The sequence below is a fragment of the Schistocerca cancellata genome, chromosome 2, assembly GCF_023864275.1.
Source record: "Schistocerca cancellata isolate TAMUIC-IGC-003103 chromosome 2, iqSchCanc2.1, whole genome shotgun sequence".
Taxonomy (NCBI): Eukaryota; Metazoa; Arthropoda; class Insecta; order Orthoptera; family Acrididae; genus Schistocerca; species Schistocerca cancellata.
Window position 1 is genome coordinate 738,593,174 of NC_064627.1, and position 24,902 is coordinate 738,618,075.

The window sequence follows — 24,902 nt, forward strand, 5'->3', positions numbered from 1 at the left end:
TGTTGGACCATAAACCCCTTAGTAAGATGTAGTCTATTTATTCGGACTTGCTACTTCAAAGCTAATTGCCGGTACATATAAGAAACAAGTACAAAGCAATCACTTGTTCTTGGATAACACTGAAATCTCTCTAAGTAATTGAGACAAAGACTGACAGTCTCTGTTCAACACTATTCCACTGAAACTCTAAAAATCCTACTTGACCTGCAGTACCTGAGTGTCCACAGGAGTCTATCACCGTCTTCTCGTAGTTGAAGTCATTATCAGCTGTATCCGCTGCTATGGTCCTACTCGGCTCCGCTGGCGTCTCGCTGCAGAATCTCCAAACTGCCGGCACTGGCTCTGAATCTGCATCTGAATCTCTGCTTCTAGCTATTCCGCTGCCTGGCCTTTTATTGCGTTGCTCATGTACTTGGGTGCACACGGATTGATTTGTTTCACACGACCCTTTAATTTGTAAGTGATCGGATTCCACAAGAATGCCTATGGTTCCACACGACACTCTCGTTTCTAATTGCTAGGATTGCACAAGAATGCCTTAGGTTCCACACGACACTTTCTAGCTACACACAACTTAATTTGGTTCCACACGAATCTTTTCTGTATGTGACTGACACTCTCTCTTGCTGTATTATCGCCCTGGTGTTTGCGTCTTCCATTGCGGAAGTTTGCTTCATGCTGCTTCCTCTGGCAGGAAGTCAAACACTAAGTTATTTGATCAACAAGCCATACTTGGCAGCCTCCGCCGCTTATCTTGTCCCTATGTCCTGATGGACTATTTCTTAATGTCGGCTGGCTGTTTGCCTTTGGAGCCTGGGCTCTTATTATGGTCACAAAAGCAAGAATAAAAATTAAAATTTTCCACAGTCACAACAGCCCGTCGCACACTGCGAGATACTCTACTCGTTGTCTCGGTGCTTGCCAAAGCTTGACTTGGCCAGCAAGGTCGCCGAATCTCTCCCCTGTTTAGAAAGATTGTAGAAGTATGCGTAGAGCCCCCTACTAACTTGGTATTTTAACTATGTGATGCACTGGGTGGGCATAATTTGGCACGATGTTCCTGAGGATCACATCCAGCAGCTCTGCCAGTCAATGCAGAGACGAATAACTGCTTGCCTCATGGCCACAGGATACCAACACGTTACTAACTTGTTCAATTTGTGAAGCTCTTTCTGTTGAATAAATCATCCAATTTTTCTGAACTTGTAGTCATTTGTTTGTCATGTTAATGTGATATACATCACATCAGGTGCCTAGTCTGTATGGCGATGACGAATGCAATCTGGCAATTTCCCTTTTCCTCGGATCCTCAACACATGGGTACGTCAATCGTGATATATACTGACAGAAAAAAAATAATTAATGTGGAGTAACGACAATTCTGGAACACTTTCATCAAGGTAACATACTGAAGTGATTTACATCGAAAGATCACAGGTTAATGAAAGCGCGAGGTAAGCCATTGCTTATGTGAAATAATGTTAAATTAGTAACCGATGTACCCGCCAGAATGTTGAATGTAAGCGTGCAAACTTGCATGCACTATGTAGTACTTGTGCCGAATGCCATTTTGTGGGGTAGAGTTACATGTCTGTTGCACTTGGTCTGTCAATACAGATGCTGTTTGTGGATGACGCTGGAGTTGTCGTCCAATGGTGTCTCAAATGTGCTCGATTGGTGACAGAAACGGTGATCGAACATGAAAGGCAACGTGTTGACATCCTGTAGAGCATGCTGAACTACAACAGCGGTATTTGGGCGAGCGTTATTGCTCCTGCTGTCATGCGAAACCGCGCCGCAGACCATGACTTCACGTGTAGTTCCAGTGTGTCTAGAACGCAGGCAGGCCCTCAACTGGCCATCAGTACCACCGAGGCAGAACCAGCTTCCCTCAGTACACAGAACAGACTTCCAACCTGCATCCGAACAACTTCTCGTTTGACACCACGGTAGACGCAAATGATGGTGGTCTGGGGTCAATGGAATGCGCGCTGCAGGGAACATGGCTCGAGGCTGTCCTTGAGGTAACAGATTTGCAACAGTTCGTTGCGTCACTGTGGTGCCAACTGCTGCTCGGATTGCTGCTGTAGATGCGGTTCGATGCGCCAGGGCCATACGCCGATCACAATGATCTTCCTTCTCGGTAGCACGTGAGCACGGTCTCCTTGCGAATGTACATTTCCGTGACCTCTGCTTCCAGCAATGATGTACCGTGGCTACATTCCTGCCAAGTCTTTCGGCAATATCCTATAATGAACGTGTAACTTGTAGCTGCTCGTAGTCCTATTACACGACCTCGTTCAAAGTCAATGTCACCTTAAAGGCTTTCTTTACTAACATCAACTAACCAAGTCCAATCTAAAAAATAACCAAAGCTCACAGTCATTATAGCAAGCCTGATCTGCATCCTCCAGGTGAACAAAAAATAAATAAAGAAAGAAAAAAAACTGAAATTTATGAATTCGTTTTCACTAACATTATTAGAGGAACTACACACATCAAAAAAAGTTTTGCATCACACCGGTTCCCAGAACTCCTGAAGATAGACGTTTACTGTGGATGTTGTATCACAGACACAGTGCCTTTGACTCTTCAGAAATGTCACGAAACCCGCCCAGAGATGTAAACAACAATGCACGAGCAGCGCCTATAAGACGGAGGGGGTCCGACAGCCGATCATCTCCAGTCATTCCTCGAGGAAGGAGGTACACGGCTAGTGTTGACTGTAGTTCAACCATGCCCAGACGATCAGTACCGCGGTTCGATCACGTCCGCATTGTTACTTTGTGCCAGGAAAGGATCTCAACAAGCCAAGTGTCCAGGCGTCTCGGAGTGAACCAAAGCGATGTTGTTCGGACATGGAGGACATACAGAGGGACAGGAATTGTCGATGACATGTATCGCTAAGGCCGCCTAAGGGCTACTACTGCAGTGGATGACCACTATCTGCGGATTATGGCTCGGAGGAACCCTGACATCTACGCCACCATGTTGAATAACGCTTTTCGTGCAGCCTTAGGACGTCGTGTTACGACTCAAACTGTGCGCAGTAGGCTGCATGATGCACAACTTCACTCCCGACGTCCATGGCGAGGTCCATCTTTGCAACCACGACACCATGCAGCGCGGTAGAGATGGACCCAACAACATGGCGAATGGACCGCTCAGGATTGGCATCCCGTTCTCTTCACCGATGAGTGTCACATATGCCTTCAACCAGAAAATGGTCGGAGACGTGTTTGGGGGCAAACCGGTCAGGCTGAACACTTTAGACACACCGTCCAGCGACTGCAGCAAGGTGGAGGTTCCCTGATGTTTTGGGGTGGCATTATGTGGGGCCGACGTACGCCGCTGGTGGTCATGAAAGGTGCCGTAATGGCTGTATAATACGTGAATGCCATCCTCCGACCGATAGTGCAACCATATCGGCAGCATATTGGCGAGGCATTCGTTTTCATGGACGACAATTCGCCCCCTTGTGCATTAATGTAAGAGGACGTGCTACTGGGTATTAGAGGTACCGGTGTGTACAGCAATCTGGACAACCTCCTCTTAAGGTCTCTCTGTATGGTGGTACAACATGCAATATGTTGTTTTCACGAGCAAGAAAAAGGACAGAAATGATGTTTATGTTGATATCTATTCCAATTTTCTGTAAAGGTTCCAGAACTCTCGAAGCCGAGGTGATGCAAAACGTTTTTTGATGTGTGTACTTGGAATAGAAGGTATACACTCATGCTTTCTGTTAATATGACATTTGAAAAATTTGACATCTTTTTGTCTACGAAATCCTGCTTTCTACATATAAAACATATATTTTTTTTTTTTTTTTTTTTTTTTTTTTTTTTTTTTTTTTTTTTTTTTTTTTTTTTTTACGTCGGGTATGGCTGGTCGTCTTTCAAGACGTTTCAAGCACTGCAAACTAGTGACTGACCTGAATGTTTGCCCTTTCTTAAAAATTCTCTGCTCCGTCTACATTTCAAAATCATTCAATAACTGTCTTGTTTCTATGACATGAAAATCATTTCTTGACAGTCTAATCCAGTTAATGGAGCTGATTTTTAACGGAGTTGCTTTCAAAAATTTGTCACAGTCTCCAAAAGTCAAATAAGTTCTCATTTTTCATTACATTATTAGGACATACATTTTCAATACTTCGAATTATTTCTGCTATATCCTTTGGAAACATTGTCTTGCATCTCTTTCTTCTTTTCTCAGTAATACTGAGGTCCGTATCACAAGGCACGTAGGAATGTTCTGGGACTACATATTTCAATTTAATATTCTGAATGGAAGATGTTTTGGCGGCATCCTGACTGATAAACACAGATCTGTATCACATCAAACACTACTGCTTGTTACCAACACGTCTAGACAAGCTCTGTTGCCGAGATACTGCAAAGACCGTATCCACGCCAGCAGCTCTGCACATACAACTTACGCTGTCTAGCGACTATGTTTTCAGCTAAGTTTCATTATATCTAGATATACTACCTTCTGTGTGGCAGTGGCGTGGCCACATATTACCTTCTCGATACAAAACCTCACAATTGCAATTTTTGTCCGTTACGATCTTTCCCTTGTCAGTTCTTCAGTTAACTGACTGTATTCCCACGTGGTAGCCGGCTGAATGTGGAACGCTCAGCCTATAAATATATGTCACTAAATATCTCTTACATGTATGTGTCTAAATGTATTGGTTGTAATACCGGCATCCGGTTCTTGTACACTGTTCTCATGTTCTGCCTATATGTACTTTTACACCTGCACTAATATTTAATTCTCTATCTCCAACGTTTAAGACAATTCTTATATGGCATACAAAAGAACATTTTATTGTTAATTTAGATACATAGTTATTAACATGAACTGAACCGAAAATATCTCAAATGTATACCAACGGCGATTTATCATTTCTTATTGTGGTACCAGTAGGATATTTATACCATAGTACCTCTGTGTATCCCGTGTTACATTCTGGTCTTGTTTATTCGTTCTAGTATACTGTGGATGTTAAATTTGTCCTTTGTTAAGCCTATGCAAGATCCTACCAGGGTACGACTTAAACTTACGTATATTATGAATTATCAAAACCAACTTTTGATTAACATTTACAGTAACTATGTGGCTGTGTGGGCACATTCTGAAAGCCAATAAATTTTTAAAAAATGAAGAAGGCCCTACCTATTTTCTGCGCTTGCACTGAAATACTGATCATTTGCAGATCCAGGACTGTCAATCTGACGCTTTTTCCATGCCGTCTTCATCGTGTTGCTAATTTAATAGCACTGTATTAGCAACGTGTGACAGGGACGTGTAGGAGTCTATTGGGGACGTTGTGGGGGGAGGATTAGTCGGCTCAGAATATGCTGGATTCTTCCGTAAAGTCAGGTTTTCGAAACTTTAAAAATAGTTTCTTGCATAGAGAATGATACCTTTCTTTTGGTGTAGACCACATGATTCCACTCACTCCCATACTACATGAGTCCACTGACTCCCATACGACATGCGGCCTAAAGAAAATCGTCCATCAGCTCGCAATTTTGACTCACAGAATGCTAATTAGAGTATTTCTAATACGTTAAAACGATCTGAGCGCTCATTCATAAAACTTTTAGCTAGGTTACTTTTATGTTACTGTTGCGTTTTAATGTTGTTTTCTCGGACGTATCGTAGTCATTACAAATTTGAAATGTCTTGAATTAGTGTATTCGAGCACGTGATATTGTTTATTTTGTTCAGCTAGACGTTCCGAGAAAAGCTTCCGTCTTTACGTTGAGTGCAATGGAACTATGTTAACAGTCTTTCTCCCACATTAGGCCACATTATGTGGTAAGAAAAGTATAGAAGCGGAGCAGTGGCGGAGATTATTTGAAGGACAGAGGGGGAGAGTCACTTACGTACGCGACCGACTGTTGTATATGGTGCCTTGGAACGAGCGTTCTGGAAACGGCGAAACTGGTCGTGAGCAACCGTTGAAAGAAGTGGTTTAAGGACGGTTAAACTACACGTAGGCGACAAGGTGTAGGACATCCACACTTCACCCCGGGAGTGATTGCCCGGTGGGCGCAGTATTACGCTATAGGAGACACTGAGCGGGGCTTCTATGGTTTCGTGTCAACTATCGAAGGCAGCATGACAACTGTGGAGAACCTGAACATTATTGTGGACCACCTGCACCTCTTCATCCTTGTCTTCCCCGATGGAAATTCCATCTTCTAGCAGAATAACTGTCCGTGTCACAAAGCTGGAAACGTGCCACAGTGATATGAGGAGCATGATACGGAACACATGCTGATGTCTTGGCCACGAAATTGATCCGGTCTGAAACCCCTGGAACACATCAGGGCGCCACCACCTCGCCCACAAACTACCAGCTTGCAAATTACGGGAACTGTGTGATGTGTGCGTAAACATCTGGAGCAAGATATCCTCCTATATCGCTTTGCAAACATGGATTGCCAGAATATTAACCAGGCGCTCATACTGTTTTAGCTCGTCAGTGTATATCCAACGTCCTGTTTTTATAAGTTGTCGGCGAAAGATTAAATATTCCCAAATCTACACATATAAAATCTACACTTATAAACTTAGTTAACACCCATCCCCGACTGAAATATATCTGCATCATGTCTTTGTTAACAGACCCACTAATCATTAAAACTGTTCCTCTTTCTTCAATGATGAAGAACAGGCACTGTTCCATGAAGGACACGTTTCAAAACATTCTACTGAAAGACATATTTTTGTATACCACTAGCTGCTATATAAACTTCTGTCTGTATAGACCATCTTCTGGCTCCTAATATTTACACATAAAACAGGTTGCGATGTCAGAATAAAAATGCAAAAAAAAAAAAAGAAGAAATTTTTATGATGTGTTGCATAATGTTAGCATATATTTAGAGCTCACAAATTTGTTCTGGCATTTTGCTTTCTGATATATTAAACACGGTCCTCTTATTATGACGTAAACAGGCAAACACAGATATTTATGTTACATGTCACTAACACGCATCAGCACTCTCACTGGAAAGGCGACGTGTAAACGTCTCGTAATACCTGTGAAGGTAATACTGTATGTTGAGCATCGCCTCAGTCTTTATTGGTGGTTCTTAACTGTCAGTCACAACGTTCTACGTGCACCACTAACCGTTTCAAGCTACTCGTAGTATGTGCACATCGCAACCATTAAGAAAATTTCCTAACTGTTTCAACGAGGAGCATAATCCACCTCTTTGTGGATTATTGTTTTTCGGATTTACTGTATTTCCCTTACGTCAGGATCAATGACCGCCAACAACGTAAGAACAGCTGTGTCCATCACAGGGTCGCCTGAGTTAATTGCAGGGACATATGGAGCTCTCACAGATGTGCTATGCGTACACTCGAGCGTATCTGCTGCCTTTCTGTATGCATTTGTTTGAAAATACCTACCAATCTTTTCTTAAGTAATATTATACTTTTTTTAATCATTTAGCTTTTCTAAATATTGTTACTTCTCAAAAGTTACTACTCAACAAAGGAAATATTCTTATTCTTATATTACGATGAAAAAACAAAGGAGTATAACTATCAGAAAAGCCTCGTACAAATGTGATCTACTCTCGAAAGCGCAAGAACATGACTTCCTAATGGATTGTAAAATGCTTAATAGAGCAAGAAGTAAATGGCTCCTGAGGACAGTGGGCTGTGCTTCAAACGACAATACTAACAAAAACATTGGTCTGAGGTTTACGTGCAGTGCCGAGTTAATGTTAGAATGGCGAAACGAACCAGTGAAACGAGAATATTATGGTGTCGATTGAAGTTCATCATTATCTTCCTTTGCCGGCCGGAGTGGCCAAGCGGTTCTAGGCACTTTACTCCGGAACCGTGCGACCGCTACGGTCGCAGGTTCGACTCTTGCCTCGGGCATGGGTGTGTGTGATGTCCTTAGGTTAGTTAGGTTTAAGTAGCTCTAAGTTCTAGGGGACTGATGACCTCAGATGTTAAGTCCCATAGTGCTCAGAGCCATTTGAACCATTATCTTCCTTTCAAGAATTATGCTGTTCCGAACTCACAAACAGAATTATTCGTATCTTTTTCGAGGTCTTCCAATATCTCTTTTCCCATTCGGCTTGTAGTTCAAGATCTTCAGAGGAATTCTGTGATCTGGAATTCTCATGCGGTCTTTTCTCTAAACTTCTAAACTTCACGATATTTTTTGTATTTATTTAATTCATGCTGGAAATATTTAATTCTTTTCTAACATCTTCGTTTATAATCATGTCTCTTCTTGTGCAGCCCTTCGTCTTTCTTAGGAATCTCTTCGTGATGGTCTTTTCACACTTTACGGCCCAGTGTTTTCCTAATGGTACCATAGACAGCTTGGAATTTGTGTGTTTTATTTTCAATATCAGAGTCAAAATCAGAACATGTAGCACGGACTCAAACAGAGATATGAGATACTTGTTCTAAAAGTCAATTACCCGAAACAATTTTTGATCTGACTGAATGTTTTCCTCGTAATGCACCTTTTTGTTTTATTGCTAGAAATTTTAAGGCTGAGCTCCCGGCAAATTTAGTTCAGTTGGTATGCTGATCTTTGGACGTCATTTTCATTGTTTTGAATAATAACGAGTCCTCGGCAAGCAAAAGTACATTCAGGTGTTCCTCAACCGTTATCTTAATTCTTTTGTTTACTTTACATGTCCATGTGTGAAGCATGAAGTCAATATAAATACTGAAAAGGGTAGGTGATAGTTCACACCCTTATCTAACACCTTCGTTAATAATTACTTCTCCTAATCTATTCCAACCTGTGTTTACTGCAATGCGTATAATTTTGTAAAGAATTTTCGCTACCTGTATTAGATGATAAGTTTATCTACATTCAGGCATAATCTTCCACAGGTTACCACTGCCCACACGGTCAAAAGCCTTCAAAACCAATAAATGCCGTATAGGTTTCTATATTCAGTTCTCGGTGGCTTTCTGTAATGTTCTTAAATACAAATACATTGTTGCGCATGAACAGCTTGATCTAAATTCATTTTGTTCTTCAGAAATAATAGCTTCTGTGATATGCGGTTATTGATCACCTTTGAGTATAGTTTGCAGCCACTGTTTAGAAGACAGGTGCCACCATAGTTTTTATAGTCATTACTTTCCCTTTTTTGAAAGGAGAGATTACTTTTGCTGCATACCAAGTGTCTGGAATCTTGCAGTTCGTTCAACATTCATTTATTAATTGCGAAAGTTTGTAATTTTTTTCATAATGCGGGGCCACAGTCATAATATATTTCTTTAAAGTCAGTACCACCATTAGATTGTTGATTATTTGCAGCTTTACATTTACACTTACACGATCATGATAAAGTGTTTTAAAGATGGCATACTGTGGTGTATTGTAAATACGAGAGTATGCCATCTTAGGCACTGTATAACACTTAAAACACTTTATAACGGCACTTTGAAGCAGAAATCATGATCGTGTAGGTGTAAATGTAACACTGCAAATAAACAACAGTCTAATGGCGGTACTGACTTTAAAGAAATTGTTAAAGGCTTTAACCTAGTGGTAACCCTCTATATTTAATTAGTTCTGCATTTATTCCCTCTATTCCAGTAACTTTTCTGTTCTACATGCCTTTCAAAGTCTCCTGTAGATCCTCCATAGTAACTGGATCTACTGTTTCATTGTACACGCTTTCTCCAGTGTCATCTTCGGCCTTCTATAAGTAATGATTTATCCATTGTCCATTGAATATAACGTTCAGCGAGGCAGTGTCGTTTTCTTCCAAGTTGAGGGCTTTCATGAACTTATATGCACGTTCTGTCTACTGGGTACGTCGCGCTCGAAGACTCCTATGAATGAGTCCCACGACTCAAGTGTGCTTTGCACGCTATTTGTTTCGCAGAATTCCTTTTTATTTTGTATTTTTCCCAGCCCTCTGATGTTTTCGTTGTAGAAACTTCAATTAAGCTATCTTTTTCTTTAATGGCTTCTTTAATTTCTGTGTTCCGTTCTGAGACGTTTTTCCGGTATGTTTCCTTCCTTTTACAATGTGCTTCTGAGACTGCTTCAATGATGCAGTTTTCGATATTATTCCACTCTACATTTCATTCTTTATTGACTAGTAATGATGCAAGCTGTTCTCAGAGTCTGTGCTGATAAAGTTTCCTGATACTCTATTCCGACAGGAGATGTACTCTGAACAACTTATGTTGTGGCTCCTTTAGGAGTTTCTTTGTTTTCTTGCATTTTGATAGCAGCCTTATATTAATGCCTTAAGGAAGTGGTCGCTACCTTCCTCTATAAACACGTACATCTTGCATAAGATTCTTCATTTTATCATTAATTAGTATATAATCAATCACAGACCTTAATCCTCGTGCACTCCATGTAAACTTGTAAATGTCCTTCTTTCTGTAAAATGTCTTAGTACTTTTAAAATTATTGAAGGAGGCAAACTGGCACAGTTTCTATCGATTATTATTTAAAAGTCTTTTCTATAAATAGTCCTACTATTCGTGATATATGTAGATCTCCAAATCTTGTGAAGTTAAGGTCGAAAATCACTAAAATTAAAAATGTTTTAGCTTCACATACTTTCTGACACTAATATGTATATTCTTTCAACCGGACAGGACGAGCATCGCAGTTTCAATTGTCATCTCAACACGAAAGGGTGATTGCGAACCACCCTTTTCGCTAATGGTCCACCGCATATTTGCATATATTACCAGCAAATCTGTATAGCAACGCAGCTTGTTGTACGACACATATTAAATGTTCATCGTAATGTATTTTCCTGCGGGAAACAGTTCAGCTGCATGTAATACACTGACGAGACAAAAGTCATGGGGTACTTCCGAACATCGGGACGGACCTCGCTCTACCAGGCTTAGTGTACAAATTCGACGTGGCATGAACTCGACGAGTCACTGGAAGTGTCCTGATGAAATATTGAGCCGTGCTGTCTCTATAGCCATCCGTAATTGCGAAAGTGTTGACCATGCAGGATTTTGTGCACGAACTGACCTCTCGATCATCTCCCATAAATATTAGGTGGCACTCATATCGCGCAATCTCGGTGGCTTCTTTAATTTCTGTGTTCCGTTCTGAGACGTTTTTCCCATGTGGTTTCTTCCTTTCTCAATATGCTTCTGAGACTGCTTCACTGATGCAGTTTTTGTTATTAATCCATTCTACAATCCATTCTTTATTGAATTGTAATGAAGCAAGCTGTTCTCAGAGTATATGCTGATAAAGTTTCCTGAAAACAAAGAAACTCAAAAAGGAGCCACAACATGAGTTTTTCAGAGTACATCTCCTGTCGGAATATAGTATCAGGAAACTTTATCAGCACATATTCTGAGAACAGCTTGTTCATTACAAGTCAATAAAGAATGGATTGTAGAATGGAATAATATCAAAAACTGCATCATTGAATCAGTCTCAGAAGCTCCAATCGTCCACAACATTCTTCAAACCGATCGCGAACAACCGTGGCCCTATGACAAAGAGTATGGTTGTCTGGGAACATGAAGTCCTATTGGTCCCCAAATAGCCGCAGGTAACCATTTCCAATCAATGATCGATTAAGATTGACCAGAGGACATAGTCCATTCCATGTAAACAGAACCCACACTGTTTTGGAGCCACCACCAGCTTGCACCAGGACGCGGTTTTCCTGTTGTCCAGGATCCAACAGCTACGGTCACGAGCCTAGGAGAGGCGCTGAAGGCCATGTCGTGCTGTTAGGAAAGGCACTCGCATCGGTCGTCTGTTGCCATAGCCGATTAACGCCAAATGCAGCAGCACTCTACTAACCAATACGTTCGTCGTACCTCCCACATTGATGTCTGCGGTTATTGCATGTAGTGTTGCTTGTCTGTTAGCGCTTAAAGCTCTACGCAGACGCCGCTGCTCTGAGTCGTAAAGTGAAGGTCGTCGGCTACTGCGTTGTCCGTGGTGAGATGTAACGCCTGAAATTTGCTATTCTTGGCACACTCCTGACACTGTGGATCTGGGAATTGGAATGTCCCATGCGTCTAGCTCCAACTACCATTCCGCGTTCAAAAACCTCTTAATTCCCATTGCGCGGCTATAATCATGTCGGAAAGCTTTTCAAATGAACCACCCGAGTACAAATGATAGATCCCCCAAAATTCAGCCCCTTTGTACGTTGTGTTCGGGATACTACCACCATTTGTATATGTGCTTATCGTTATCCCATAACTTTTGTTACCTCAGTGTAATGCATGGTTGTTCACTGCTGTAAAGGATGCCCCAGAAATGCTGCGCCTAATTTCCAGGGATTCTAGACGGTGTCTTGAGGAACAAACCGCGGACAGGAACCCGTTTGCAGAAACGTCATTACAGACCGTCGAACTTACTGGAGCCGATGCGTGCCACGGGGGCAGCCCTTCGGCGGCAAACGTGGCTTAGTGCGCTGACGGACCTTAGGTGGAAAGTCTTGTAATGTTGTTTGTTATTCATCATTGCGACTGACTGCGACGATCACAAGTGGAGAAGATGGAGCTAGTTGTAGCATAGAAAAACCATATCTCCTATTAACGTGATGCCCTGTTGCCTCGGTGGATGTTTCAGACACGGGTTTCCACCCGCAGTGTATTTTTCTAATGAAGCAATCTAATATCCAAATGTTTTTTGGTACACAGGGAAAAAATAAACTGTAGATCGAAACCAGTGTCCGAAACCATCATCCACCAAGACAACAGACATTGCATTCATAGAAGACTATGCCTGTCTATGCAGCAGCTAGCCCCCTTTTCTCCACTGGTGATCGTGGAAAAATCAGTCGCGATCACTGAATAACAAACAAAATTGTGAGACATTCCGCCTAAGGTCCATGGGCGTACAAAGTGAGGTTTGCTCATGAAGGGCTGTCCTAGCGGCAGGTGCCGGCGCCTGTGACTTCGACGCTCTATAGCGTCGTTGGATGACGCTTCCAGACACAGGTTCCTATCCTCCAATTGTTCCTCAAGACTCCCTCTATAATTCTCGAAGTTTGTCACATTCCTGGATCACCATGGATATTATTTTATCCATTGGTTGTTCCCACAGTAAGATGAGTTTGCTCTATAAGCTTTATTCAAGCTTTGTTTCACTCCTTATGAAAATGATAGCACCTTATCTTCGCCACAGCTTCATAGTGCCTTTCTTTAGCTCACCAAGTTTTGTTTCTTGCACTGCGTACGTAGTTAGAATGTGTGTTAGTTGAGATTAGGCAACATCTAAAATTAACCATGGTGGAGTAAATAAATAAGCACCTCATCTGTGATGGAGGTATTATCTTATTCTTTTCATAGTGAAATCTGATTTCGCAGGAGAGAGCGGATCAGGTTATGGTTGTGGAAAGGGGCAAAAATCAGTTACTGTAAGTTGCACAAAACACACAAACTTTATTTTTCTAAAAACAGTTAATCACACATGTCCTTAAAAGCATTCAAAACAACACGTCTGAAGGCCCGGACACAAGTTATTAAAATTGCCTTAAGGAATACACACGGTGGAAGGCCTTCGTTACAAAATTTTAAATAAAAACTCGGCTATAGGCCACGCACTGGAGACAGAACAACTCAAGGCTTAAGGCCTGGATAACAATGACTTGCAGTAGAGCAAAATTCCCCCTCTCTTAAAAAAAGTTTAGTTCAACAAGAATCTTCAAAGTTTTTACTTAAGGCGGCTGAAGGCCTTATTTTCAAATTAAAACAAACTAAATTAATAGGCGGCTGAAGACAAAAAATCACAATCTAAAAACAATGATTCTCAGAAGTGTTCCAAGGGTTGACCTGAGGAGGTAATTCTAACGTAGGATTAGGTGAGATGGGGAGCCAAGAATAAGATTAAGTAATCAGATGGCAACCCGACCCAAGGACGGCTGAAGGACCGACCAACAACCTAATCAATTCCGCTGCGCCGACCAACGACATGACAACGGAAAATATCAACCGAGGATGAAGATACCAGCAGCACTACGTCTTCAAAATTGGCGTCTAAAAACAGGCAAGGCACAATAACCACTCAAAAATATGAACAACACCAAAGGCTGTCAAACTACACGCGGTACGGACAGCATCAACACGGCGAGGAAGAACACACTGCGGAACACTACGCTAATGCCCTCGCCGCGGAGATTTCCTCGCTGCACTGCCCCAACCGAATGACTGGCATAACATAACTGCTCAGTCGAAATTACACAAGTTAGACATAGTTCCACGAAAACACTTCCACAAGAACTCGAACAATTGTAAAAGCAACCACTGTGAAACAACCAGAACGAATGACAAGTCGACACACAGAGAGAACCCGAAACGGTCGGCGACCAAATGTATGTCGCCCGATGAGACGACCGACCGAACAAACAGCCAAGGTCGTCCCCACTCAAGTCATGTGTGTCATCAACAGTCGGGTGAGTCTTGGCTGTCCGGACCTCATTGTAGCTTCATACCGACTGAACTCCATGTCCGTTCGGAACTCGGAGACACGGCGACCCGGGCACACTGGCTCGGACCCAACCATGCAGAGGTAGCACTTGCCCATTGGCCACCCGACGTCTCTGCACAAGGAAGGAACCGAGCCACGTCCGGCAAGATGACCAACTGACGAGGCCCAGAAACGGTGAAAGACCAAATACATGTCACCCGATGAGACGACCGACCGAACGACCAACCAACGGTCGTTCCCGCTCAAGTCTCCTTCCGCCGGACAGTGCATGTGTTTGTCCCCAGTGCTCGGGCGAGTACTGGCTGTGCAGACCTCACTGGAGCTCCATCCCGACTCAGCTCACGCACGCCACGACCCGGAAATAATAGTGGTCGCTCCTAAGATGGTACGACAGTGCTCTTATCGATAGCGCTGCTGCTGCCACTCATGGGCAGGCAAGCCAGCAAGTTAGTGACCCCAGCAAAACGAATAAGAAACGGGACGGCGGTACCGCAAAGATCAGATGTCAAGTGACAAACGGCACGAAAACGAGTCGCTCACGGCTCACATAGTTTATGATAAATTTTGCAACAGTATAGTATTTAGTCTGGCACTTGTAATTTTATTCTGAAGTAACTGAAATAGAATTCAATTTTCTTTTTTTGGCGTGCTGTTATTACGAAAACTTAGGAACAAATATGTTGCATTCAATGCAGATATCCTTCGATTTTTCAGCGGTTCTAGGCACTTCAGTCCGGAACCGCGCGACTGCTACGGTCGCAGGTTCGAATCCTGCCTCGGGCATGGATGTGTGTGATGTCCTTAAGTTAGTTAGGTTTAAGTAGTTCTAAGTTCTAGGGGACTGATGACCTCAGAAGTTAAGTCCCATAGTGCTCAGAGCCATTTTGAACCTTCGATTTTTCAGAAAGTGTAATTTGAGTTTTCTATACCAGAATCAAGCAGAAGTCTTACGAAATTCACGAATTCATCCCAGTTTACGCCTAATTAAGGGGCTCCGGAAAGGCTCAAAATCATGAAAAGTTCAATTTTTACTTTTTTGCGTTTTCTGAATCTGCAGACTATTACCTTTTAATAGATATTTAATTTATTCAATTCCGAAGACTACAACTATTTTTAAATTTTTTTTGAAATGTGTTCTACATGGGCGTGACCCACTGTGGCGGTGTTAAACTGCTGTCAAATGGTGTTATTATTAACGTCCGTGTTCATCAGGTACATTTTAGTGATGTGAGATAAAGTATGTGTTGTGGCTAACCTGTGATGGTTCAATATATATCGCTGGTGTGATTGTCGATTATTTCATGTTTATTTACTCTGTCGTTATCTCGAAAATATTCGTAATTAATTCTGTTTCTTGAGTCTCTGTTTTGTTGAAGTATAATAACGAGTAAAAGTAAAGTTATTAGAAATCCTCTGAAGGCTTTTAAGAAAAGGAGAAATGGTGGAAAGCCAAAGGTATGTGTTATTACTGTAAACAATAAAGACGATAACCAAGTGAGTGAATCTAACCTCTCAAGTACACCTGCCCATACAGGGCAGGGCATACTGCAGACTGGGCTGTAAAGAGTCTAGAAATACAAGCAAGAGCAAACAGGAGGAGGAACAAGAGGAAGCTGGAGGAGGAGTTTGCAGAGGATGAAGATAATCCATCCTATGGACATGGAATGCACTAAAAAGTTAATCCAATCTTTGTCGCTCGATTCCCAAAACTTTTATTTTCTCATACTAATTACATGTTTTCTAAGGATCTTCCAAACATATTTGTTTGAAACTTTCAGTAAATGTTACACAGTACCTTCTGCATAATTTAACACAGCCATTTTCCAAAAATCTGTATATTTTTGAATATATAAATAAAAAATTGCAAAAAAATGTTGTGAATTTTCATTACAATTGAAAAAAAATCATCTTTAATAACTGAACTAAAATTTTGTAAAATCCCTGTGTTAAGTTGTAGCCCATATTCCAATAAATAATCTGTAAAAAGTTCAACTTCCTACCTCAAATACTTTGTGAGGAAAGATGTAATTTATAAGCGTTATTTTAACATTGCAAGTATAGGGCGTTCCGGAGTCCCTTAATCTAAATACCTACAGTAGTTTCGAAATTTCTTCGTTTTTCTGCATTTTACCGGCCGCTGTGGACGAGCGGTTCTAGGCACTTCAGTCTTCAGGCTGAGTGGTCAGCGCGGCAGAATGTCAATCCTAAGGGCCCGGGTTCGATTCCCGGCTGGGTGGGAGATTTTCTTCGCTCAGGGACTGGGTGTTGTGTTGTCATCATCATCATCATTTCATCCCCATCGACGAGCAAGTAGCCGCAGTGGTGTCAGATCGAAAGACTTGCACCCGGTGAACGGTCTACCCGACGGGAGGCCCTAGCCACACATTTTTATTATTATTCCTTCCTTAGTAATCCGATTATTGCCCAACAATGCAATGTGTTCAGCATGCGCCAAATTACTGTCCTATGGAATCTGAGCTGTTATTTTAATGTGTCTACTACATTATCTCTCCAATTTAACGACGCTATCTTCCGGAGGGTGCACTTGCTTTGTGCTTTTCAAATGGTTCAAATAGCTCTAAGCACTGTGGGACTTAACATCTGAGGTCATTAGTCCCCTAGAACTTAGAACTACTTAAACCTAACTAACCTAAGGATATCACACACATCTATGCCCGAGGCAGGATTGAAACCTGCGACCGTAGCAGTCGCGAGGTTCCGGACTGAAGCGCCTAGAGCCGCTCGGCCACCGCGGCCTGCTTTGTGCTTTTCATTTTCTGTATTTTTTGTAATTTACGTATCGAATGTCCACGATGAGTTTACTCAATAAAATAAAACAATTTATTTTATTTCATTTGAGACTGCGTTAAATTCTTAGACGGACTGAACATGATTTTCTCCAACAGTACAATACTCACTGCCACACCGAATGTGTGGGCACTAAAATAACACAGAAATTACTTGTTTCAGATCACACCCGCTGAGAATAAAGTTTAGAGTGCATCATTTAGTCTGTATCGATGACAACAGATTTGCTGTAGTCACGTGTGTAAGTAAGTTTTTGAAATCAGCCACAAATCGCATATTTCTTATTGACCGGTTTCGCTCTTCAGATGAACAAGAGCATCATCAGAATATAACTGTAAAAGATGCAAATTGAGACAATACGGAAAACTGACATTGACATTACGTGAAGTATATATTCTACTTACAGTATGGTGACTTACGTTTAAAGTTCGCTGACAGAATTAAAGATTGCCTTTAAAGCTATGTTTACAACTACAGAAATTATCTTTGGATAGATTGTACCATGGACGTTACAAGTACTGTTCTACTGTCAGTTTTAACCTTGGCACTGTCAGTGTCAATGCCTTCATTTACTGCTGTACTTTGAACGTACTTGAAACGTAAGTTTAAGTAGAATAGTAAGTCAGATTAATCTTTAGAGCTGTCAGCCAACTTTAAACATAAGTCACCATAGTGGAAGTATAGAATGTACTTCAAGTAATATCAATGTAAGTTTCTCTTATTTTCTCAATTTTTATCTTTTACAGTGTATATTCTGATGCTCTCGTTCATTTGAAGAGCGACCAGTCAATAAAAAATACAAAGTACGACTTGTGACCATTTTCGAAAACTTAGTTTTAACAGTCGCTCCCCCTGTTAGCAAATGCCTGTTCTTGGTCACGCAATATTTTGCGGAGCTAGAGGCCTGAGATTTCTCGGTGCGCGGGAACGTTACTGAGTGCGGCGAGGAAATCGACGTCATTGACGCAAGATTTAGAGCACGGAAAAGGAACTGGCGGCTCAGAAGTCTCGCGAATAAATAACGGAAAGTTGAAAAGATTCTGTTCGGCAAGTTTCTCAATTTCAACTTGTCACTTGCGGAAGCTGACAAGCGATCTGCTCTGCGATTCGCGGAACTCGGCCGGCTGCGAAAGCCCCAACTAATGCTCGCCGCTCCGTCTGCGCGGCCGCTCGCCGCCCCGGCCAAATCGACTTTATCTGCAGCTGCGACAGCATAGCGGGTAGCGGAGCCGCCAGGCGCCGGAGAGCCGCAACTTCCACCTCACCATTCTGGCTCGCCCTTTTTCCCGCACATTCTGTCTGCCACAAATTGTTACCCTTTTCGATGAAAAACGCTTCCACGTAAATTTAAACAGTTGTCCCGACTTGTTTGAATGTGTGTGTGTGTGTTAGTGTGTGTGAGTGAGTGAGTGAGTGAGTGTGGATGTGTGTGCGCGCGCTTTCTGTGTTTTAATGTTCTTTCCACAATATTTTCGTTGTTGCATGATTTTTTTTTAATAAAAACGGAAGGCAGTTCATTTGGAAAGTCTAAATTTTACTTCTTGTTATCTCTGTGTGGAAGACATGGAGTCAGTATTATTTTGTCGATAGATTAACGTATAAGCTGTCTGATAATTAACAGCGAGAACCGACACATCAGGAATTATTAGGTTGGTGCATAAGTTCGTAGCGTTTTTGTTTTGCGTATTGGTATTCCGGTTGCGATGGATTTATTTATCGGTTAATGTTTTTTTATTTTTAGTTCACTATTGCTAATCTAGTTTACAAACCGTCATTTGGAGACAGTGAATGTAGCTGTGGACGCTAGAATATGGAGTGCCAAGGGGAGAAATCGAAACATTACTGAAATACTCTTCTATTTGAGTTCAGTAGAAGGGTAATAGCAGAACAGCAGCGGAGGTAACGAGAGACACTTGCACCGTGTATGGGGATAATGCCATTGAACAGAACATGGCAAGAAAATTTCTTTCTCGTTTTAAAGAGAATCGTTCTGACGTTAGTGACTCTTCAAGTTCAGGAAGACCTTCGTTGTTTCATGAAGATTCACGTCAGTGTACTCGAGACCTGGAAAGTGTTATGTATCTAGTGGAACAGCGACTGTGTGGTGTACTACCAAAACCACAAGCGAGGTTTTTACATTCTACTGCTCGTTACGTGCTAACTATTGGTTTTACAGGAAAAAATGAGCAGGATCTTTTTTTAGAAAATTTAATATAGTTACATTTTGTACTGTGATACGTTTTCGATGGAGAAAGTAAGTTGATGGAAATAATCTAATCAAGCACTGAATGACCATAGTGCCAACGAACCAGAACAGGACAGTAGGAAGGCTGAAGTACTGAATCTGCCGAAATTGTTTCTCTGCAGAAATTATAAGGCCGTTTCTTATTTAAATCATCGCACGAAATCCAAAATGTCAGGTACTGAGATAAGCGTTCACGGAATAGAATATCGACTAGAATTGCTCACCCGTCCAAAGGCAACTGGGCCGGATGAGGTACCCGTGAGGCTTTACAGCGGGGCCAGTCATGGCACGCCAAACCTCACACGGGGCGGGTGTGCGGGCCAAGTATATCCTGTCTCGGCTTCGTTCGGGTCTTCTCGTAACTACTCGGCATACCACGACATTTTATTTAGTCCTGCGGTATGGAATTTTTCGGTCAGCACGACACTCTTCGGTGCGGTACAGTCGTAATGTCGAAGCTGTTTATGCTTCGCTATTTGTTCATGGAATGAAGACCTTTCAAAGATCCAGTGGATGTTTGCACTACAAGAGGCAGTCTAGAAATCTATCATCAGAAGTCTTTAAACACGAATGGTAACGACAGAACAGGGGCACGAGAATACTCAATATCTACAGGGTGTTACAAAAAGGTACGGCCAAACTTTCAGGAAACAGGGGGACGAGAATACTCAATATCTACAGGGTGTTACAAAAAGGTACGGCCAAACTTTCAGGAAACATTCCTCACACACAAATAAAGAAAAGATGTTATGTGGACATGTGTCCGGAAACGCTTAATTTCCATGTTAGAGCTCATTTTAGTATCGTCAGTATGTACTGTACTTCCTCGATTCTCCGCCAGTTGGCCCAATTGAAGGAAGGTAATGTTGACTTCGGTGCTTGTGTTGACATGCGACTCATTGCTCTACAGTACTAGTATCAAGCACATCAGTACGTAGCATCAACAGGTTAGTGTTCATCATGACGTGGTTTTGCAGTCAGTGCAATGTTTACAAATGCGGAGTTGGCAGATGCCCATTTGATGTATGGATTAGCACGGGGCAATAGCCGTGGCGCGGTACGTTTCTATCGAGACAGATTTCCAGAACCAAGGTGTCCCGACAGGAAGACGTTCGAAGCAATTGATCGGCGTCTTAGGGACCACGGAACATTCCACCCTGTGACTCGCGACTGGGGAAGACCTAGAACGACGAGGACACCTGCAATGGACGAGGCAATTCTTCGGGCAGTTGACGATAACCCTAATGCCAGCGTCAGAGAAGTTGCTGCTGTACAAGGTAACGTTGACCGCGTCACTGTATGGAGAGCGCTACGGGAGAACCAGTTGTTTCCGTACCATGTACAGTGTGTGCAGGTACTATCAGCAGCCGATTGGCCTCCACGGGTACACTTCTGCGAATGGTTCATCCAACAATGTGTCAATCGTCATTTCAGTGCAAATGAGGCTTCATTCCAACGTGATCAAATTGTAAATTTTCACAATCAACATGTGTGGGCTGACGAGAATCCGCACGCAATTGTGTAATCACAGCATCAACACAGATTTTCTGTGAACGTTTGGGCAGGCATTGATGGTGATGTCTTGATTGGGCACCCTGTTCTTCCACCTACGCTCAATGGAGCACGTTATCATGATTTCATACGGGATACTCTACCTGTGCTGCTAGAACATGTGCCTTTACAAGTGCGACACAACATGTGGTTCATGCACGATGGAGCTCCTGCACATTTCAGTCGAAGTGTTCGTACGCTTCTCAACAACAGATTCGGCGACCGATGGATTGGTAGAGGCGGACCAATTCCATGGCCTCCACGCTCTCCTGACCTCAACCTTCTTGACTTTCATTTATGGGGGCATTCGAAAGCTCTTGTCTACGCAACCCCGGTACCGAATGTAAGGACTCTTCGTGCTCGTATTGTGGACGGCTGTGATACAATACGCCATTCTCCAGGGCTGCATCAGCGCATCAGGGATTCCATGCGACGGAGGGTGGATGCATGTATCCTCGCTAACGGAGGACATTTTGAACATTTCCTGTAACAAAGTGTTTGAAGTCACGCTGGTACGTTCTGTTGCTGTGTGTTTCCATTCCATGATTAATGTGATTTGAAGAGAAATAATAAAATGAGCTCTAACATGGAAAGTAAGCGTTTCCGGACACATGTCCACATAACATTTTCTTTCTTTGTGTGTGAGGAATGTTTTCTGAATGTGTGGCCGTACCTTTTTGTAACACCCTAATTAAAGTAGTAGCGTAATCATCGGTTATTACAAATTTACTATGAAATTACATTAAAAACCAGATAGAAAGAATTTAAAGATGTAGGTGACAACGAAAGAGTAAAAAATTACAACGACCGACAGATTGTATTCATTGTTCCGTACAGTAAGAATCACTTTGTGCTAAATTTGCAGGCATGGGACATGTGGAGAAACTGACGGCACGAGGTCACACTCATTCTTCCGCTGTCAGCTGCAACAGTGTTCGATGGAACTAAATATAGATACTTCATTTATTACTGCAAAGTACGTTGATAAAGACAAGAGGCATGTCTGAAAGAATTTTTCGATTTAAAATCCGTTGTTGTCGAATTTATATTGGAAGAAGGAGTGCAGAAACGAAAATTATAACTTTGGGAATGGACTGCAGACTTCGCACTTTAACTGCTCACTGCCCACAGTAACACGATGCAGTGTAAGAAAAAATTTACTTCTCATTCAATGAGGATACATTTAAAAATTAATCGCATTATACACTCCTGGAAATTGAAATAAGAACACCGTGAATTCATTGTCCCAGGAAGGGGAAACTTTATTGACACATTCCTGGGGTCAGATACATCACATGATCACACTGACAGAACCACAGGCACATAGACACAGGCAACAGAGCATGCACAATGTCGGCACTAGTACAGTGTATATCCACCTTTCGCAGCAATGCAGGCTGCTATTCTCCCATGGAGACGATCGTAGAGATGCTGGATGTAGTCCTGTGGAACGGCTTGCCATGCCATTTCCACCTGGCGCCTCAGTTGGACCAGCGTTCGTGCTGGACGTGCAGACCGCGTGAGACGACGCTTCATCCAGTCCCAAACATGGGGGACAGATCCGGAGATCTAGCTGGCAAGGGTAGTTGACTTACACCTTCTAGAGCACGTTGGGTGGCACGGGATACATGCGGACGTGCATTGTCTTGTTGGAACAGCAAGTTCCCTTGCCGGTCTAGGAATGGTAGAACGATGGGTTCGATGACGGTTTGGATGTACCGTGCACTATTCAGTGTCCCCTCGACGATCACCAGTGGTGTACGGCCAGTGTAGGAGATCGCTCCCCACACCATGAAGCCGGGTGTTGGCCCTGTGTGCCTCGGTCGTATGCAGTCCTGATTGTGGCGCTCACCTGCACGGCGCCAAACACGCATACGACCATCATTGGCACCAAGGCAGAAGCGACTCTCATCGCTGAAGACGACACGTCTCCATTCGTCCCTCCATTCACGCCTGTCGCGACACCACTGGAGGCGGGCTGCACGGTGTTGGGGCGTGAGCGGAAGACGGCCTAACGGTGTGCGGGACCGTAGCCCAGCTTCATGGAGACGGTTGCGAATGGTCCTCGCCGATACCCCAGGAGCAACAGTGTCCCTAATTTGCTGGGAAGTGGCGGTGCGGTCCCCTACGGCACTGCGTAGGATCCTACGGTCTTGGCGTGCATCCGTGCGTCGCTGCGGTCCGGTCCCAGGTCGACGGGCACGTGCACCTTCCGCCGACCACTGGCGACAACATCGATGTACTGTGGAGACCTCACGCCCCACGTGTTGAGCAATTCGGAGGTACGTCCACCCGGCCTCCCGCATGCCCACTATACGCCCTCGCTCAAAGTCCGTCAACTGCACATACGGTTCACGTCCACGCTGTCGCGGCATGCTACCAGTGTTAAAGGCTGCGATGGAGCTCCGTATGCCACGGCAAACTGGCTGACACTGACGGCGGCGGTGCACAAATGCTGCGCAGCTAGCGCCATTCGACGGCCAACACCGCGGTTCCTGGTGTGTCCGCTGTGCCGTGCGTGTGATCATTGCTTGTACAGCCCTCTCGCAGTGTCCGGAGCAAGTATGGTGGGTCTGACACACCGGTGTCAATGTGTTCTTTTTTCCATTTCCAGGAGTGTAGAAGAGACGAATTCTGACAAGCGCATGCCAGTTCCCAAAACTTACTCCAGTTAAGGAAAAGGTGAAGTTTGAAGAATTCCTTGTGGCCTTGAAATAATTGCAGAGATAGTTTTCTAAATGTTTTGAGGACACTGCTAACCTTACATCAATTTTCGAGGAGTTTTCGAATCCGTTTCCCGTTTCAATTGAAAGCAATCTTGTGCATGTGAAGATTTAGGTGATTGATCTACAATGTAATTTCCGTTTTAAGAACAAATCTCTTTACGATAAAACTGTCCAGAACATCTACATTGTTTTCCTTAGATAGAGTTTCCACATCCCCATAACGAGGTTGCAAAAGTGTGTTTTCCTTAGATAGAAAAGTACTACAATATTTCAATCAACATATATGTGTGACAGATCTTTTTGCTTTTTATTTTAAATGGACTTGTTTGCGATTACGAAACTAAATAAGTCACGATTATGGGGCAAAGTGAGTGCGAGAAACTTTGAAATTGTCTGCGTTTGTCCGTATTCCGACACTCTGTACCATATAAAAATTGTATAATCTCCTCAGCACGCCAAAAACAGTTCCTGAAAATTTGTTTTTTTTTTTTTTTTGTGATCTGCTTTGTTGAGATACGTGAGATATGAAACAAGCTCGTACAGAGTGCGACTGCATTGTCCTTTACATGCGGCGCGTTCGCAGTTTCCTCTTCTTCCACCTGCTCACACACATACCATATGCATGGGTGGTCGGAGAAATGTACAGACACGCTGAGCGCTATAGCACTTAACCCAGGGGACATCTCGTCATCTCAATTCTTGGCCTCTCCTGCTTTACAGAGAACGTGCAAAAGGACTTGCCACCTCTAGCAGTAGTTGCGAGTCGCCACTGACTTCAATACAAAATATTACCCAAGTCAGAACAAATATATTTGAAACATAAGCTTTTCAGTTAAGTTCCGATATAACGGGGTCAAATTTCATCACTGGTTAATGGTTGGCAAATGCGCCATATGCATTTTGTGATACTGGCATATTTTGCAACTAATGCGCGATTATGTTCGAAGATCTGTAGATCACGCAAGCGCTTGTACTTCCCCTCTAAGATCACCTTAGCTCAACGTTCTAGATTTTTCTGTCTAGTAGCATCTAAAAAGTGAAACGTAAAGCACTCAGGCTGAATTTGTTGAAGAATCGCAGCACGAATTATAGAGTCTTTTCAAAATATACAGCG